At 41.9% G+C, this 7,071-nt stretch overlaps 1 long non-coding RNA gene across 1 annotated transcript; it reads left to right on the forward strand.

Moving 5' to 3' along the window:
* The first annotated feature begins 204 nt into the window (after window positions 1-204).
* LOC113882109 lies at window positions 205-6,072 on the forward strand. The gene is made up of 3 exons (XR_003508286.1): window positions 205-420; window positions 5,145-5,207; window positions 5,701-6,072. It is a non-coding gene; the product is annotated as an uncharacterized LOC113882109 (long non-coding RNA).
* The last annotated feature ends 999 nt before the right edge of the window (window positions 6,073-7,071 follow it).

Genomic DNA, 7,071 nt, shown 5'->3' on the forward strand with positions numbered 1-7,071 from the left:
CAGTAAACTCTCTCTAAGTGCCCTTATTTGCTCTCACTTGCAGTGATTTTTTTCTTCTGGAGCTCCTCCTAGTGGTACAAATATCAGGAGGAAATTGATATTTTCCGCTTTTGTGGTCTTATTTTCACAGTATGCTGCTGCTGCTGCTAAGTCGCTTCAGTCGTGTCCGACTCTGTGCGACCCCACAGACGGCAGCCAACCAGGCTCCTTCATCCCTGGGATTCTCCAGGCAAGAATACTGGAGTGGGTTGCCATTTCCTTCTCTACACATGTGCTTAAACTGGTTTGCAAGTTCCTAGGAGACTTAATAACTGATAGACTGTAAATGTCTAATTTCTATCCATTTAGCCCAATGTTTTATGGGTCTACAGAAGAAATAAGAACACTGATCTGAGTCAAGCTGATGCAGGTATCCAGCAAGTAAGTCCTTGTAGCCAAAATTTTACGTTTTATCTATCAATATTTCTTCCATGTTTGTGTCTTCTTTGTTATTTTTCTGAATTTCACCACCTATATTTTAATTTTTCAAAAAGAAAAGCATTCAGCTTGTTATGAATCAGGTGAGTCAAGCATTTAGGCTTGCTCCCAACCCCGCCCCCCACCCCATAAATGGGAATGAATTTGTGCTGATTTTGAGTTGTCCTATGGAAGAGGCGTTAAGCTGTTCTGAGGCTCCTCTTGGAGTAAAACTGGTTCAAGTCAGAGCTGCAGTTCAGTTCAATACAAAGGAGAATCTTCTCTCCATCACACTGAGGGAGAGAGCTGGCATCCCATTCCGGGACGTCCAGCCAACTTAGAATGGCAGGTTAGGCTAGGTAACTTTAAGATGTTTTTCATCTGTACAACCTTACGAGAAGATACATTTTCTTCTTTCTTCCCCTCTCCTCCTCACTTCCTTCCTATCTCCATGATGTCTTCACTTTTCGCCAGCGCCCCCTAAAGATGTTGCCGGTGAAGGCCCAGGAGGCGCTCCCAGTCTGCCTCGCAACATGTGACGTATATGGCTTTTGCGCCGAGAACTGGTTGCCAGGAGCCCTTGGGGGGCGGGGAACAACGCAAAAGCGAGGCGCCCTCGGACCGAACAGTGACATTCAGTTCCAACGGGCAAAGCTTTTCTTGCTCTTTCAGTTTAGACCCACCTCCCTTGGTTACCTAACTTCCTCCTCTGTCTCTTTCCTCTCCTTTTGTCCAGCCTGGCTTAAGGAGCCCTTAAATGCTGCGGCGCCAATAGCTCAGGAGAGGGAAGATCCAGTTGGCCATTCTGGCACCTGGCCCAGTCCCTGAGAGCACCCACCTGCGAATGGCCCTTCTGTCACTATGCGGTTGCTCCTACGAAGGAAAACGCGGTGGCCATTTTGGAGCTGAGAGACTGTCTTTTTGCCCATCATCTTAGAGTCTGGCAACGACAGTCTTTTTTCTTTTTTTCACCTACCAGAGAAAACTATACGGAGAGAGAATTCTGTTCAGAATTCTTACAACTTTTTCAGGACTCCCCATATCCCTACTCTAGAATATAACAGTCTCTCTCTCTCTCTGTCTCTCTCTATATATGCCTAGATGCTCAAGTGCAAATTCCAGCTCCATGCAGCTGATTGATAAACAGGCCAGACTACAGTTTACTACCCTGCGGGAGAATGTTACCTTGGATAGAAAAAGAAACTTCAGTTTCTTTAACTGTAAAATGGGAGTTAGGGGGTTGATGTGAGGATTGAATGAGACAAGGTATGTAAGGTACTTAGGTCTGTGTCTGGTTCTCAAAGGCCATAATAACACCTTTTGTGCAGGGCCTGCCTGGGCATAGAAAGTCCAGCCATGAGAGCAGGACTCTACCTTGTTTTCCCTGTATCCTCCTAGGCTGGAAGAACGAGGGATACATAATAGAATATGGTTGTGTAAAGAATAAATGAAAAACTGGAATTTTCACCTTCAGCCTTTTCACCGCCAGCCTTTGTAGTCTCCTCTCTTTCAGGCTGTGGGTTCTGCCTTCAGGCACCTTGCATTGTAATCCCTTTAGATCAGTATGTACACTTTTACTTGGTCTATGATCAGACCAACTTGTTAACTCAGAGGTTAGTATTTTTGACTTTTGATCTTTAATCCTGGATTAAGGGCTTTGTGTGATGAGGAGCTTCGGGTGTCTGCTTGCCTGGAGGGAACTATTTTGAGGGGTAGGGATGACCCATGATAAATGGCTTTGGTTGCTTTTCAGGGGCCAAATGTGGCTTACCTGGAGCCAGAATCTCCTCGCCCTTCCCCCTCACCTTTGCCATCCCTTAATATTATCCCCGGGACTTCCCTGGTGGTCTAGTAGTTAAGAATCCACCTTCCAACGCAGGGGATGAGGATTTGATCTCTGGTCGGGGAAGTAAGATCCCACATGCTGTAGGGCAACTAAGCCTACCCACCACAACTAGAGCCCAAGCTCAATAACAAAAGAAGCCCACTTACTGCAATGAAGACCCAGTGCAGTCTGTATATATGTGTTATTCCCAACCTCTACTTCCACAGCTTCCAAGACTTTCACAGGCACAGGACCCAAGTCTTTCTCTTTATGTCATCTTCCCTCCTGCTCTAGGAAAGGAAGATATTTTTTCCTACCAAGGCAATCCATCTCTGTGTTTATCCCAGGGGATGTTGATGCTCTGAACCTACAGCACCCAGCTGCTGAAGAATCCTTCAAGTGCCAGATGAGAAGACTGATGTCTAGATTTGTTAATCAATCAAGTTGATTCAAACATATTCTTTCTTGTTGAATGAACGTTCAGTTTAGTTCAGTCGCTCAGTCGTGTCCGACTCTTTGCGACCCCATGAATCGCAGCACGCCAGGCCTCCCTGTCCATCACCAACTCCCAGAGTTCACGAAAACTCACATCCATCGAGTCGGTGATGCCATCCAGCTGTCTCATCCTCTGTCGTCCCCTTCTCCTCCTGCCCTCAATCCCTCTCAGCATCAGAGTCTTTTCCAATGAGTCAACTCTTCTTATGAGGTGGCTAAAGTATTGGAGTTTCAGCTTCAGCATCATTCCTTCCAAAGAAATCCCAGGGCTGATCTTCAGAATGGACTGGTTGGATCTCCTTGCAGTCCAAGGGACTCTCAGGAGTCTTCTCCAACACCACAGTTTAAAAGCATCAGTTCTTCGGTGCTCAGCTTTCTTCACAGTCCAAATCTCACATCCATACATGACCACTGGAAAAACCATAGCCTTGACTAGACGGACCTTTGTTGGCAAAGTAATGTCTCTGGTTTTGAATATGCTATCTAGGTTGGTCATAAATTTCCTTCCAAGGAGTAAGCATCTTTTAATTTCATGGCTGCAATCACCGTCTGCAGTGATTTTGGAGCCCCCCCAAAATAAAGTCTGACACTGTTTCCACTGTTTTGCATCTATTTGCCATGAAGTGATGGGACCAGATGCCATGATCTTAGTTTTCTGAATGTTGAGCTTTAGGCCAACCTTTTCACTCTCCACTTTCACTTTCATCAAGAGGCTTGTTAGTTCCTCTTCACTTTCTGCCATAAGGGTGGTGTCATCTGCATATCTGAGGTTATTGATATTTCTCCTGGCAATCTGGATTCCAGCTTGTGCTTCTTCCAGCCCAGCGTTTCTCATGATGTACTCTGCATGTAAGTTAAATAAGCAGGGTGACACTATACAGCCTTGACGTACTCCTTTTCCTAGTTGGAACCAGTCTGTTGTTCCGAATGAACGTTATGACAGGCGTTTTGACTAATCAGAACAATTTGGTTCTCATTTTCCCTTGTCAGCAGCATTCTGAGCGGTTGGTGTTGTAAAGTCATGAGATATACTTTTATCTCAGAAAAAAAATGTTACGGAGAGGGAAAAATATTATATTTATATATTTGACTGTAGGTGTTTTTTTAAAATCCTTTAGCCACGGACATTATTGTTTGAATGTTTGCAACTTTTATTCTATACATAAATTGTAATTTCTTTCTTTCTTTTTTTTTTTGGTAATTTCTTACAAAACTCTATATTCCATATTGCTAGGTCACTTCACTCCCATTTTATACCAGATTTCCATCAAGAAGTAGTTTCCTAAACCACAATCTGCCTGATTATGTGTTGTTGTTGTTCAGTTGCTAAGTTTTATCCAGCTGTTTGTGATGCCATGGACTGTAGCCTGTTAATCTCCTGTGTATGAGATTTCCCAGGCAAGAATACTGGAGTGCGTTGCTATTTCCTTCTCCATGACTGTCGGGTTTTTAATATGTTCCTTGAAACCATTCTTTCAATTTGCTAACTTACTAACAACCACAGAAGTTCAACCAACTCAGTTAGTCTGTTGATGCTATTCCCTCAAAGAAGGACAAAGATTTTGAAAGGAGACAGTAAACTATTAAGAGGATTGGGGCCTTAAAATTAGTGAGAATGGAGTTGAATGTGGAGACGTGTGTCTCTATGGGTGGGGTGGGATGGACATTGGATATAGTAGTTTTGTGTTGGTTATGGCTATGCTTCCAGTGTGGTCTTGAAACATTATGGCTATTTCTGTTTCCCCAGCACAGCTTTCTGCTTAACTGGGGTTAATCAAGGCTACATACTATTGCATTCCAATTAAGGCTAGGAAACGAGACATTTCCTTTTTATTTCATACAGTGTTTGATATAGTTTCACAGTGAACATATGGCCTTTATAATAATGATTAAAAAAAAAAAACAACAACTTAGCAAACAAACAAGCCTGGAAAGGCTCTTTAATTGGGAAAAATAGTTTCTGGAAGAATTTAAGCTTGGCTCGTAACCAGTGCCCTCTAGTGATCAAATTAAGTTATTGCTCCGAGATTGGACACAGCAAGCATGGAGGGACACTGGGTGAAGTTCAGCCAGGGTCTGTCCCTGTGAGAGTACTTAGTGGAGGACATATTGTACCTTAGTTGGTTGACAAAGTTGTACAGAGTTTATACTCACTGAAATATTAATGCATCAATGAACTCACATTTAAGAACTTGGTGGTGTGTTACAAACCAGCATTGAATGCTAATTGTGGAGGAAATAACTAATTCTCGTTCTTGGGGAGTTTTTTAACCTCCTCAAAATGTTTTCTATGATTGTATTAATATTTGCTCCTCACAATAATATGTAGCATAAGAATATTAAATAAAAGTTTTATTCCTTTTTTTAGATGATGAAATTGAGACCAGAGATGCTGTGAGGGGCCCCAGGTCGCCAGATGATTGGTGTCAAGGTAGGACCTAGAACCCTGAATTCTAGGTTATCAGACTGGCATTCTTTTCCAGATGTTTCTGCTCCAGTTAGGGGTGGAGATATGCAGGCTTTGTTTTATATTTAGATATTTTATTAAGTTCAATTAGATATTGAACCTAGTGGTTCACTAAGTTTTCTCTACCATTTCTGTAGCTTTTAATTCCCTTTCTATACCTTTTTATTATTTTCCTCAAACTGAACTCTGTTTGGAGACATGACTTTTAGCAACAGCATAAAATTTGTATATAATTAATTTTTTCTTAGTAATCAAACCTATTTTAAATTATAACTTCCTCTAGTCTTCTAGTCATTGCTATGAGTGTATGGGTTTGAATAATTCTACCCCAGAGTAAGGAAACTTGATATTTTAATTAGTTCTTATAACAAATATATATTATCTGTTTTTATTTTTTAAATGGAAAAAAAAAAACAACCAGAGCCTGAAGCATGGATTTATTTTACTATCTTTCTAGATTCCAGTTTTAAAATCACTTTTGCAGATCATAAGGACTATGAAGGCTAACACCATATCTCTCTCAGGTGTGTGATCCCCCCCCCCCCCCCAGCATGCCTGGCATTGTGCTTTGCTCCACAAATATCTGTTGAATAAATGAAAAAAAAAAACAAAAACCTACAGCCAATGCAGTTTCCTTCACACACCTGTAATACTTTCAATAATAGTTATGGAACCATAATATTTTCTTATGAGGCTCTTAACAATAATGCCAATGATATAGATAAAAACATTCTGAATCCTTTATTTTTCTGAGCAGACTCCTTGATGATATTCTCTTTTTCAGGCAAGAGTCCCCTTTTGTCTGTGTTCTGTGCTCAGTCTCTCAGTTGTGTCTGACTCTTTGTGACCCCATGGACTATAGTCTGCCAGGCTCCTCTGTGCATGGGATTTTCCAGGCAAGAATACTGGAGTGGGTTGCTGTTTCCTTCTCCAGGGGATTTGTCCTGACCCAGGAATCAAACCAATGTGTCTTGCAGCTCCTGCACTGGCAGGCAGATTCTTTACCATTGAGCCACCTGGGAGGTCCTCCCTTTGCCAGTAGTTTGGTAATATTTGGCAACCCCACCCCTCAAATTCATACAGAATTTACCCATTTCTACTCTTACGGAGTGATCCTGCCAATAAATCCTCACATGTGAGAATGATGCATGTACTGAATTATTCAATGCAGCTTTGTTTGTAATTGCAAAATATTATAAACATCTTTGGGTCTATTAAAAGAGAGCTAATTAAATACATTTTCAGCCATTGGATGATGATTGTATGGAAACAGCCATCCAACAGAATATTATTCAGCTATGATAAAGCAAGAGGAAGGCCTTTGTGAATTATTATAGAACAATCTCTCCAAACACAATCACATTGTGTCAGAAAAGGGGAAATACATTTGTTTAAATAGCCATAATCTGTCTCTGAAAGAATACATAAGAAATCAATTCTGTCCGTCATGAAGGCATGATAGAACTTCTTTTCTATACCCATTGTGAGGTGTTTGAGCTGAGACTAGGCTGGGGGGCACTTACAGGAGTTGGGGATGGGAACTCTTTTGGGGAGCCTCTGTGGGCTAGGAACTTTCACATCCAAGACTACCTCACTTGATCACCAGGAGACATATATTATTACCTCATTTTGAGAATGAGGCAAGCACAGAGGGCTAAGCAATTATTTGTAAATCTTGGAGCTGTGGCGTCTGGGTACTTCCTGGTGAATCCAGGACCAGGTGCAGCAGCAGCATCCAGATACAGAAAAGATCTCAGAATCTGAGTGAAGAACTCTGGGAGGAGGCCAGTGCCCTCTCAGGGTTCTGTGAGGGGAAAGGAAGCAGCTT

The sequence above is a fragment of the Bos indicus x Bos taurus genome, chromosome 23 (assembly GCF_003369695.1).
Source record: "Bos indicus x Bos taurus breed Angus x Brahman F1 hybrid chromosome 23, Bos_hybrid_MaternalHap_v2.0, whole genome shotgun sequence".
Lineage (NCBI taxonomy): Eukaryota > Metazoa > Chordata > Mammalia > Artiodactyla > Bovidae > Bos > Bos indicus x Bos taurus.